Source organism: Sinohyriopsis cumingii, chromosome 8 (genome assembly GCF_028554795.1).
Source record: "Sinohyriopsis cumingii isolate HCF-2022 chromosome 8, ASM2855479v2, whole genome shotgun sequence".
Classification (NCBI taxonomy): Eukaryota; Metazoa; Mollusca; class Bivalvia; order Unionida; family Unionidae; genus Sinohyriopsis; species Sinohyriopsis cumingii.
This window is the reverse complement of record NC_142968.1, coordinates 39,318,488-39,331,508: the sequence shown is the minus strand read 5'-3', so window position 1 is coordinate 39,331,508 and position 13,021 is coordinate 39,318,488. Positions and strand designations below refer to the sequence as shown.

Genomic DNA, 13,021 nt, shown 5'->3' with positions numbered 1-13,021 from the left:
TAAGGTTGTATGTGTGCACTCGGAATGTTGTGGTCCTTACTGGATTTTAGGATTCGACGGCAAACTGTCCTCCAGATTAGTTTACTAAACAACGTCACTTCCTGCATAAGATGTTTGAACTTGAGGTTAGCCTCGTTTTGAATGGACATTAAAGTTACTTTTGCGTTAAAGTTAGCCGAAAAATATAAATAAACAAGTTACTTTTTATGAATTCTTTGAAAATTTGGGTAAAATCACAAACAAACGTTCCAACAGGATTGTTGAAGAAATTAAGTTGTGATGACAGTAGCGTTTTAATGGACCCTAGATCGTCACCTCGGAAGTAGTTTGCTTCGACAGAGTTTTCTTCTCTGTGTTTGTGTGCGTGCGTTCGTGTGCGTGTTTTATTATCTAGTTGCAGTGTAAAGTCATTTTAAACTGCGTTTTGGTTCGTCATGTTATTGTAATAAGAAATCCACTCGTATACTCAATACTCGCTTCATAAATGTGGATGTTTTGATTTTAAATATATGCGGGCTTTGCAACGCCATCTTTTGCCTTAGACCTAGCATGTTCGGTATACGGGCCATCTGTGGTTGAGATGGTGTGGCGTGGAGTGATGTAGTATTAAATAAGCAAGAAATAAAAATAACGTATAACCACCGAGTGGAGTAGTGCAAGCCACCCAGCCGAAGCAACCACAGTTGGTCGAAGATCGCCGAGTAGGATAATGCCGAATTACAGATCTTAAAAGAGGAAGGAATAGGACTTTCGTAGACCAGAAACATGGTTATTCAGGGCACGTTAGGAAAGCACATAGATTGTGCTAAACATTATTTACTAAGAATACGGATTAGTACTAAGATCCATATTCTTTTATTTTTAGTCTCTGTTCAGGTTTAGCAATCCTGAAGGAGTCACCACTCAGACACGACCAATTTAGTAGCTTCTCGTGCGTCGGTCGTTCTTTCAGGGGTTTTCCCGGATTCTTCCTCCACCATTAATACTGGCCGCCATGTATCGCCTATCGTGTGCTGAAACATGGCGTTAAACCCTACAACAAGAACACCAACACGACCAATTCACGAATTATACAACAGGGTCAAGGATTCAAAACACAATAAAGTCGGCAACCTAGTGCATGATCCATTCGGCGATACAGGAGAAGATCCACACTCACAGCACGATATATCGCACAACTAGAGCGACACAGTCAGTGACCCGAAGAATTAAAAAAGTCCACATCCAAACTAACAGTACCATTAAGTAGATGAATCTACTATGTGTATGTTAATTGTTGTTGAAGTTGAAGTATAACTAGAGTTCATTAGACTTACACTATAGTTGACACCCTGTAAAATACACTGCTAATATTACAGAGCTTGTTGATAAAACCAGGAAGTGTTGACACTAAAGCCTACAATTTACTCGCTATACCCGGACAAGAGATTTATCAGAGAGGGTCAATAAACATGAAGCACAATGATTCAACAAATGAGACAATATTGAGTGGGCTTGAGAAATTACATAAAGTTCAAACAGAAAACAACTGGTCTTCTGAAAATCCTATGACAATTTCCATCCTTGCAAAGAAATGCATGTCCTTGACAGATCAGCAGACGGTAGAAAACAGTAAAAAATATTTTTCTTTTTTAATCCGAACACTTTCCCGAGTTTCGGATTTGAACCGAATATATCTTCATAACAACCCATTTAGCCACTACGTTGGTATACGTAAAACGTGTCAAACATGTGATTCCGAGTGGCCGTGTGGTCTAAAGGGCTCTCCGTTACGGATCACTGTCATCTCACCTCTGTCTGCGTTGGTTCGAGTCTAGGATTCGGCTAACGTGGGTATGTGAGAAAGCTCGCCAGTAGCTTCTCGTGGGTCGGTGGTTCTTCCCGGGGTTTTCCTGGGTTCTTCTTCCACTATTAATACTGGCCGCCATGCATAGCCTATCGTGTGCTGAAATATGGCGTAAAACCCCATAACAATTAAACATGTGATTAAAGCGTCTTGAATATCATTATATTAATTTTATAAAAAAAATAATAATGTGACAAGCATAACTGTTGAGTACAACAACAAAAAAAATTTTTAAAAAAAAATATTTTTTTCATGTAAAACGAAAATATACTGTTAACAGCATTGAATACTTAGCAAGATTGCTCGGGAATTTCCGTACAATTTTATCGGCGGAAACTACCGATGTACTCGAACGGTCTTAATCACTACTGGCCGAAAATAAATTCCAGGAATTCGGGAGGATACCCTTTCTTTATTTTAACCCCTGAGTGTTGAACCATCACTGATATTCGTCAGCAATAATAAGATTTTCAAATCAGCCTTTGTGCTGGACACAATGAATTTCAAAATGGAGCTATTTTCACTCAGGGCAAAGTAGACATTATTATTACAAGTCTTTTGATGAAACTACCATGCCACAGTGATCCTCCATGTACGGGGGCGGGATAGTGACAACAAGATTTTCAAGACAGCCGTCGTGGAAGCCATATTGAAAGTAAAACTGGCACCATTTTCATTTAGGACCAATTGGATATCACAACAAGTCTGTGGGTGAAAGTCATCTAATTAGGAGTATATATAATACTTTCAAGATAGCCACCAATGTGGCCATGTTAAAAGTTAGTCGTTTTCATTAAGGAGCGGGGGTGGGTGGTATGTAATGTTTCGTGGCAAGCCTCCAAGACGTTTAGGAGAAGTAGCGAATAAGAAATTTGTGCTAACGGATGGACGTTATGATGGAGGACAGACGACAGACAACCCCAAAGGCCCCTCCTGTGCATGAGCAGTTAGGCTAAAAAGAGCTATTATATTATACAGAGTGTCCGACAGGCTTTAAAATATATGCCTAACTGTAATATAAGTAACGTTTCCACCCTCAGTTGTGTCTGAAGCCGACTATTAGAAGCGATTCACCCACACCATTCTTGTCTCCTTTGCTGTCAAATTTCCGCCAACTCACCCCATCCTTCAGACCAGTGGATCCGACCCTATATATGGATCAAACCATTTTCATCTGGTGTGTGTGTGTGTGTGTGTGTGTGTGTGTGTGCTGTGATTTTTAAAAAAATCTGGCTCTCAGACACCATGGTATGATATGTTGAAAAATGAAACTAACTTTATTCATTATTTTAAACGAACAAATCTTAGCCTTCCATCCCCCTCTCCCAATTGTTAATTTTCACAAACGCGCTACAACAGGCCCGAGGCCCGGTTCCGGTAGGGGAAAACATGCGGTTTACTCTTATTATTCATCTTGCCTTACAAGTGTCTTATTTCATCATCACAGAATTTCTCAAAATGAACTTGGAAAATCTAGTTAATACATTTCAACGTGTTATTTGGTATAAATATTTAGTTTGAAACCAAAAATATCAGGCTAGAAAGATTTTCTTTGCTTGCAAAGACCAAAGTCAAAAAGATAAAAATTGGGTCAATCACCTAATCGAATGAGTCAAATAGCTATGTTTGATTGGCTACTGTCAGTGATGATGTCATTTCGAAATTATCAGTCATAGGCCCTTGGGTATATTTTTTGTTGTGATTCCCCCCCCCCCCAAAGACATACATATAACTCGTTTACCTTTGTGTATATACATTTGTGCGTGAGTATATATGGTTAATCAAAGGCGTGATTTGTAAACAGATATCCCCAGACTGATCATGCATTTGTTGGCAGTTCTTCAATGCATGATGTACTTACACGGGAATGTATCCAAGATGCGCTAGGCATTGCATGTTGAGTATCGTTATCTCAGTAAATGGGTCAAGCTAAAGCGATCGACCGATATGGCTTCTAACGTAGCCAACAGCTGGCTTTTGACAAATGTGACTGCAAGGTGAGAAATATTATTTTCTCAATACCACGATGTGTACAATATTTATCTTTGTTGAGACATCTGAACTTGTAACAAATCGACTAAAATTAATATAGAAAATAACAATGAGATTCATAGCGAAATCATAAAACGACTGTCTCATCCTCTGAAACAGCAGCATCTTGAAATCGATCACATGACAATAAACTCGTAATGAGTCGTACACGTTGACACAATTTTAACAAGTTTATTATTGACGCTTTCTTCAATTTGTATATACGAAAATTTCGCAATTTGTTAAATATCGCATGAGTTGGTTCAGTCTGATTACATCTGAGCCCACATTCAAAGGAAATGAACCACATGCAAGTCTGCGGACACTGGCATATCCATACTTTTAAGCAAAAATGGCTGGACCCCTATTTTCGGTTTTTCGGCTCTTATTATTTATCATAAAATGTCCAATGGGATAAAAACTAAGTCAATAAACTTCTGCAGATGAGACAATGAGCAGTTTCTGATTGGCTTAATCCCAAGGATGATGTTAAAGTAAAATTATGGACGCAAAGAATGCCTATGACGAAGAATAGAAATTTGCATTGCCGTGTGGTGATTTATTCTGCTTATCGCTAATAGTTTCATTATACACACCATCAGTGACGTCACTAGGGTTGGTGTCACCCAATGCGGTAACTCATGGCGTCACCCCAATAGACCACCTTCCTGCACAAAAATTCAAACACTTTATAGACAGTAATTTCGGTGTCACCCCCTCTGATGGTGTAACCCAGTGCGGTCCGCACCCCCGCGTGACGCCACTGTACCCCGGGAGCCGTGTCATGTATCAGAAACAAGTATAGAAACATCCTTGTGAAGTGGCAGTTTATTGTGATAACATGCGCAAACATTGAATATATATATATATATATATATATATATATATATATATATATATATATATATATATATATATATATATAATGTTTGTGTTTCTCAAGAAATAAAATTCTCCTGTCAGTACTGCACACATAATTGTGAATGTATGCAATGCATGACGCACTATAAAAATTCTCAAACCAAAATAGTGTTGGTGGCAATCATGAGTATGAGCTACTTAAGACAAGGAGCAAACGTACAAGACTTAAGATGCGTTTCAGGAAGAAAAGGCAGTTTCGTGCTTACAGTATCTCCAACAATGCTATTTAAAATAACAGTTAATGAAAGCAATGAACTGTTATGCAGGCAGAGAGAGAGAGAGAGAGAGAGAGAGAGAGAGACCGTTCGTTCTTGTCCGTCCAGAAGCAGAATAATATTCACTGTTCACCTTGGTGAGACTTGGCTTGCTTTAGCCCGGAGATTCAGTCAGTCTTTTCACCTTGTTGTCCTTTCGAAAGAAGTTCAAGTTCAATTGATTCTGACAACCTAATGCACAGACCTAGTTATCTTCCACTACACAGCATTACCTTCCATTAAGCTGACAGTAAACAGCAAATGAGTACAGCGACCGAATCAGCTGACTGCCTATAGTTTTCAAAATAATAAGGACACCATTAGCTCTGTCATTTTTAAACGATCAGTGTGTGTGTGTGTGTGTGTGTGTGAGAGAGAGAGAGAGAGAAAGAGAGAGAGATGGGTTTGTGGGTTTAATGCTATTTTTCAGCACATTATAGGCTATACATGGTTACCAGTATATCTGGTGGAGGAAGAACCTCAGAAGTAGCACCGGAAGCTACCGGCAGGCTTTCTTACATATCCTCATTCGCCCAGCCCGATTCTCGAATTGTGGACGTACGAAATCGCAGTTGATCGGTAAAGGCGAGCGCTCTGAGGAGGAGGGGGGGGGGAGCTGGATGTAAAAGATAACTTAGAGAAGCTTTTCTTCATAACTTGTCCATTGTATAGGGAAGTTGGAATGATTTTGATATACGATATCATTGGCCTGGTTATTGTATGGCGCATTTTCCTAAGAGTAAACAGCCCCCCTCCAAAAAAAAAAAAAGAGCCAAATTTAACACATTAACCCCTAGCGACGAGTTAACGTGGCAGGAGGTAGTAGCCTACTGCTTAGCTCTGCAGTGTCATGGTCATGCATGATACACTAAAGTGGGTGGTATTATAGAAAGGTAGACAGATGTATCTCTACAAAGATACCAAATAATCTGGAATTTCTAGTTGGACTACAAAATACTGACGGAAAAACCTCATTTCTTCGACCCGATTTTTTTCAACCCAAATTTCGCCCGTGATCGGAATTCGATTTTGTGTCTGGATTTTAGACTTTTTGGTCTCAGCTCTAAGGCAAACCGATATGAACTGCAAACAGACAGATGAACCTTTGTAAAAAGTAGGATAAGATGGCCATTTAGAATAAAGAGTGGTCTCGTTACAAAAATAATGGCTCCGTTTAGCAACAACAATTTAAAAAAATAATCCGGCTTTTACCCTTCTGCTCATGCGCGAGCCAAATAGCCAATGATAAGCGATCTTTCTAACACAACTAGGCAGTATGTTATTGAAAGATCACCAGGGATCTTGGTGTTTTCGGATCTATTCATAAATAGCTTTCAAAATGTGTTTCCTAATCGAATTTCAGGCAAAAATGACAAAAACCATCCAGGGGTTAATGTGTTAAGGCTCAGTAAACACTGTAAATTACTCTACACTGTTGATCGGAGGAGGAAAAAAGGCCAGGATTCATGTTTAATTGCACAATAACGTCTAATATAACCAAGTGTGCTCATAATATAAAAGAATGTAAACGCATACATAAATGCATGGATAATTGCATCTGAGTTTGAAGGCTGACTATACTTGTCAAATGTTCTGCATAATTGCATTTGATATTAGTAGTTAAGTGGGCCACTTTACCGTCAATGGGAATTAGCATTACAAGACCCCTTGGGCAACTCTAGCGTCAAGAGAAATTTAACATGGAGAAAAATCGTGGGCAACTCTAGGGACAATGGGAATTTAACATAGAGTTTGGGTCTGTCTAGGGACAAGGGAAATTAACATGGGGAATAGAGTTTGGGGTTTTGGGGGTTTTTTTTGTTTTTTTTTTTAAAAAGTTTTTTTAAATTTAAATTTAAATTTAAATTTAAAAAAAGGGGTAGGCAATGGAAAGGCTATCTCTTTTCGAGAAATATGGCTGGCCCTGAAAAGGGCTTTTGGGTTTTCTTCTTCTTCTTCTGCTTCTAATTTCTTCTTTTTCTCCACCAAGTTCTTATTTTATCTCCAACACTCTTTCTCTTCTTCTCTTTCTTTTTCTCCTGCTCTTCTTTCTTCTTCTCTTCCTCCTCTTCTTTCTTCCTCTTCTCATTTTCTTCTTCTTTTTCAATCTTTTCGTTCCATTTGCTTATTCTTATTCTTTCCTCTTCATCCTCCTTCTCCTCCTTTATCTCTTTCATGACACCACTAATCTTGTCCTTTACCTTTTTTAAGTTATTAATTTCCATCTTTACACGATGGGGACTATAGGAATAATGGTCTTCAACCAGTCTTATCAACATCTGCTCCATCATTCCTAAGTTGTCTAAAACGTCTTGTAATGTTTGTATTTTGTCCATTTGGTTAGAAGCCATCTTCTTTTTTTTATTCTTTGCAGAATGGTTTGAACGACGAATACTGTGGGTTCTTATACTTAAAGCGCGTACGTGAAGGAAAACATCCCCCTAAAACGTAAAATTGATCTTACCTAGATCATGACCAAACAACGCGCGGACGTGAAGGAAAACATCCCCTACTTTTTCATTTCATATAATAAAACCCAAACTATACTCTCCACATACGCTAAGAAACAATAAACAAATCCATAATCTACTATCCACACAATCGTACGTGAGCGGGTACAAACACAAACACACAAACACATACGCTAAGAAACAATAAACAAAATCCATAATCTACTATCCTCTCAATCGTACGTGAGCGCTTACAAAACCCAAACTATACTCTCCACATACGCTAAGAAACAATAAACAAATCCATAATCTACTATCCACACAATCGTACGTGAGCGGGTACAAACACAAACACACAAACACAAACACACAAACACATACGCTAAGAAACAATAAACAAATCCATAATCTACTATCCACACAATCGTACGTGAGCTGTTACAAAACCCAAACTATACTCTCCACATACGCTAAGAAACAATAAACAAAATCCATAATCTACTATCCACACAATCGTACGTGAGCGGTTACAAAACCCAAACTATACTCTCCACATACGCTAAGAAACAATAAAGAAACCCATAATCTACTATTCCCACAAACATACATGAGCTCTTACAAGCACCAACACACAAACACATACCCTCACACTATCTTAGAAAAGAGTTAGTGTTTATATTCACACTACTCTACCTACACATTGGCAAATCGATCGTTATTTCTTTTCTAGAGTATTGGGTAGCCCTGAAAAGGGCTGTTTTTTTGGAATTTCATGGACACCTGGTTAATGGTGGCACCTTCCAGGCCTGGCGCCACATACACATCTTATCCCCCAGTTACTTTTTACTTTTTGGGGGGAGAGAGCAGAGGCAGGATATGTCGCTTCAGAATCCCAATTTTCGCTCTCTGGGATTCTGAAATTTATTCTTCTTCTCTTCTTTTCCTTCTCCTCCTCCTCTTCTTTGTTTCTTCTCTCCTCCTCTTTGTATCTTCTTTCCTCTTCTTCTTCTTCTTCTTTATATCTTCTCTCCTCCTCTTCTTTTTTTCTTCTTTCCTCCTCCTCTCTTATCCTTCCCTCCTCCACAATGGCTTCCGCGGCCAGTTCATTCAACAGGCGCCTGGCATATTCCAGATGCACATGAAGTTCCAACAGTTTAGACAGTCTCGTGTTCATTTTTGGTGTTGATCAATCAACAAGGGTAGCTAGACTGCCCAGCGAGTTTCAATTTATAGTGAAAGCGCGGACGTGAAGGAAAACATCCCCCTAAAAAACATAAAATTGATGTTACCTAGATCATGACCAAAAACAACAACGCGCGGACCTAAAAGAAACACTCACTCACTTTTTTATGCTACCCATCACTATTTTAAAATTTTTTATAAATCACTTCATTAGACTATCCACATACGCAAAGCAATCCAATCTAACTCCAAATATACACCTCAAACACCAAAAAAAAAAACATGATTTTAATCTACTATTCATACCAACTTACTTAAGCACTTACTAACACACAAACACATACCCTCACATTTTTTAAAAAAGAGTTAGTGTTTATTTTCACACTACTCTACCTACACACATTGGCAAATCGATCGTTATTTCTTTTCTAGAGTATTGGGGTAGCCCTGAAAAGGGCTGTTTTTTTTGTTTGCTATGGCATTCTTTTTTTAAGTTTCTAAGAATGCGATGTCCTCTGAGGATAGACTTTCTGGCGATAGGTCTGCTTCTTCGGAAAGAAAAGAAGAACTCTTTGGTGTCGATACGGCAATCGACAAAGCCTCTGTCAGGTTCAGGTTGCTGCTGCTGCTGCTCTTGTTGTTGTTGTTGTTGTTGCTGCTGTCTCTGAAGTCTGTACTTCTCTGTCCATTCTTCTTTTTCCCTGTTCATTTCTTCTCTGAAGAGCTCTTCTATCAGGTCTTCAGTGATTTTTAACATTCTCACATTCTCTATTTCTTCTGGCTTCGGTATCAGACTGTGTCTGACCCTATGCAAATTCACGTAGGCTTCGTTGAGTTTAGCTAGTTTGGAGCACATCTTCTTAGGAGGATGAGTCGACAATGGATGGTTAGACTGGAAACAACCCGGTTCTTAAAATCAAAGCGCGGACGTGAAGGAAAACATCCCCCACACGGTTTTTGAGTCGCAACGTTTAATGAGTGTCATGAGAGGGATAGTAAGAAATGAAAGAGCATCAATCCAACATTCTTATAGCTAAACAAAAGACAAAGGCATTTTTTTCAAAACACAACATTTTTTTATTCAAAAATCACTTAACACTAAACAACAACTCTAACATTTTTAACAATAATCCAACAATATAACATCAAACAATTTTTTTCAAAACACAACATTTTTTATTCAAAAATCACTTAACACTAAACAACAAGAACTCTAACATTTTTTAACAATAATCCAACACTAAAAGTTTCTCCACTAGGTAAAGAGGGATAACAGTCTTCCATGGTTTCTAGTAATCTAGGATGACTTCTCTCAAACTGTTGATTTCTATGGTATTATCGAATTCTGCATACAGGATGACGTTCACCGTTTCATCAGGGTCTCGGTCTTTAAACTGAATTTCCACACGAATCTGGCCGGATTTTATAGGGTGGAAATGTCCCTCGTCGCTGCCTTGGTCTGGAGTGAAATCAAAAGCCCACAAAGCGTAGCCTCCTGCATAATCCTCGTACGTAATACCGTGACTGGTATTGGTTCCTATCTGTCCGGTGGCTTCGTACAGGGACAAGTACGATCTCAAGTAATTCTTCTTGGTAAAGTCAGGTTCGAAAGGTCGGGTACACAAGGTCTTGCCATCGCGACTGACTTCGATTTTGGACACGCCAAAGTGTTGAAAGTAGAAAGGATTTTTTTCGGCAGCTCCGTTGAAGGCTGTATTCTCGACGATACCAACGATCAAACGTTTGGGTAACTGTCCTTGGAACAGATGATCTTCGATCATGGATCGCTGTCCCTTGGGAATGGTGAAGGTTTTCACTTCCACGCGTCGTATGGGATACTTGGCAGTCGTTCTACTCAACGTCTGACTGATGTCGTTTCCCACTTTAGGTAACACTTCCACACGGCGTACGTAGAGTCTGGCTTCTAGGATTTTGGTTTTGTAACCGTCACTATCAGCCATCAAATGGAAAGCGGCACTGCTACGATTCAGTCTCAGGCGGACATCCACCCCGTTCAGCAAATACTTTTCTTGCAACCACATGTCCAAATGCAAACGATCCATCAGTTCTAAACTTGTGTCGGCTCCCGTGATTCTCTTTCTTCGTTCTACAAATCCATCATTGTTGTCTTTCTTTTCATCAGTTTCCAATATTTCAAACTTGGTAGGTTCGTCAGCTTCCCATACCACACAGGCATTGAGATGAGTGTTCTTGGCATCTATTCCGTACGTCAAGAGATTTTCCAGGTAGACACGATAAGGGTAAGTATCCATGCTGCTACTGACCAGTTTGTTATTCAAGTACAAGTCCACTCCACTGAACAAGGAATGCATGAAATTGTTGACGGGAGCTACTGCTTCATCGTCTATAGCACCTCCAGTCTTATCTAGAATTTTGACTTTCAGGTACAAGTAACTGCTATTCAGATCGATGTAATCTTCGGGCTGTCCTTTGATTTCAAACTCGATGGGAGCGGAATCGGTCAGTGAGGAGACGGGGTGAAATTCCACCCACTGGGATTCTTGCATCGTCATCATCGTGGGGGGCATGGCAAACAGATCCAGTTCCGTCTTGGAACAAGCGCAAGATTCTCGGTGCATCATTTTTTTGTCTATTTTTTCTCAATAATCGAAAACGTCTAAGTCTCGAACGGTTCTTCTTTTCTTTGCCTTTCTCGCTTGAAGTCTGGTGAAAGGGTGTTTTCTTCGTCGTCTCTTTCTGCCTTGTCCTTGCTGAATGCCTGACTCGGTAGCGTGCAGGGCATTTATAGGTGTTTCTCTTTGGCCTAAAATGTCTTTGCCCGTTTGCAGCAAGACATTTTTGCCTGCCCTCATGAAAGCTTCTTTAGGGTTTTGTTTGTCGATGATGACATTTTGGAGAAATTCTTTGCCTTGCGTCAGTTCCGCATCTTTCAAGGCGTGCAATCCGCGTGTCACCATCGGTTTCAAGACTGGGGCCACCGAACGAAAGGCCGATTTTAACATATCTCCTAAACCGTGTCCTCGCTGTCGAGCAACCCCTCGGTACACTGGATATATGACTTACGAATCGTGAGAAAACCGTTTTCGAAAATGGAGTTTCACCGTGACTTTTCCTTTGGTGAATGGAATATTTTGTCCCAAATCTCCTTTTATAGCAATGTTGACCGTGTCCAAATACGACTTACTGACAGGGAAATAGTGAGGATGTACAAATTCGCGGTGGACGTGGTAAGTGTTTCCACCTTCCTCGTCAGTGTTCGTGGCAGAATCCACTTTGAAAGGAATGACACGCAGTAACGGTACGGAGGTGTGTCCCACCACGTTATACTCCACCACATCGGAGTACACAAACATCAAATTCAGTCCTTGGTTCAGTTCTACCGGGGCACGAAATAACTTGCTAAAAGACTCGTTGTCGTAAACGATGGGTAATTCGTTTTTCTTGAGCATGGTCTTTCTCATGTCCATGTCTCCGCCCAACATGTCAAACAATTCAGGACAAAATAAAATGGACAGGATTTTACTCCGTTCAAATTTCATCAAGAAGCGACGAGCTGCTTTGTGGTACTCCATGGTGACACTTTTGTTGGCATGCTCCAAAGCTTTCAGAAACACGACATTAAACCTGGAGGTTATGGTGCTGACCAAATGTTGACCACTAAAATAATAGCCTGGTGGAATGAACAAGTGATAGGTGGTGTACTTTTGTGTACGGGTTTTCTTGTCATATTTGACATTGCTATCCATCCACTGTTGCATTTGCTCGTCATGAACTTCCACATCAAAAAAATTTTGATTGGGAAGGACATTGAGGACTTGGGTCGGGTGAATCATTTCTACTAAAGCCACTTCCCAATGGGCTTCGTGATCTAACTGGATGGCTTGAGGTAATTTGGCCGTGTAACAGCACAACGTGTTGTGGGGAAACACCTCCATGGAACTGTCACTGGGTAAAGTTAAGTAAAATTGGTTTTGGTGACTCATAATTCCAGAGTTCTGTGGCTGTCCGAGGGGTTACTGGACGTCAGAGGCGTGTCTCCGTCTAAAATGGGGTTCTGGTTGTGATTGAAGTGGTGACTGGCACTGGCACTGGACACAAGGTTCCCGGGGTTCCCGTTCGAGGTGAATTTCAGGGAGGGATTAGGAAGCAGGTAACCGATGCAACTGCTCAATAAAATGGTCCACAATTGTTTGTCTCCTTGTTGCAAACTCAAATTGGCGATGGCTGCCCCGATGACACAATACACCACGAAGATTTGGCAGAAAAAGACGATTTGCGTTTTAGGCACACGTTCTCCACACCACACCCACAAGGGTTGTTTTTGTAAATCTTGCACAGAAGAACTAGGGGAAGGA

At 40.1% G+C, this 13,021-nt stretch overlaps 1 protein-coding gene across 10 annotated transcripts in view; it reads right to left on the bottom strand.

Moving 5' to 3' along the window:
• Positions 1 to 5,310, bottom strand: part of LOC149793319 (monocarboxylate transporter 14-like) — a 47,142-nt gene extending 41,832 nt beyond the window's left edge. For 6 of the 10 annotated variants that reach the window (XM_089967292.1, XM_089967296.1, XM_089967298.1 and 3 more), the window contains exon 1: positions 5,101 to 5,310. The gene's annotated coding sequence lies outside the window, so the exon portion shown is untranslated. The remainder of the gene's footprint in view (positions 1 to 5,100) is intronic. The other 4 variants (XM_089967293.1, XM_089967291.1, XM_089967295.1 and 1 more) reach the window with 1 other exon arrangement.
• Between the last annotated feature and the right edge of the window lie 7,711 nt (positions 5,311 to 13,021).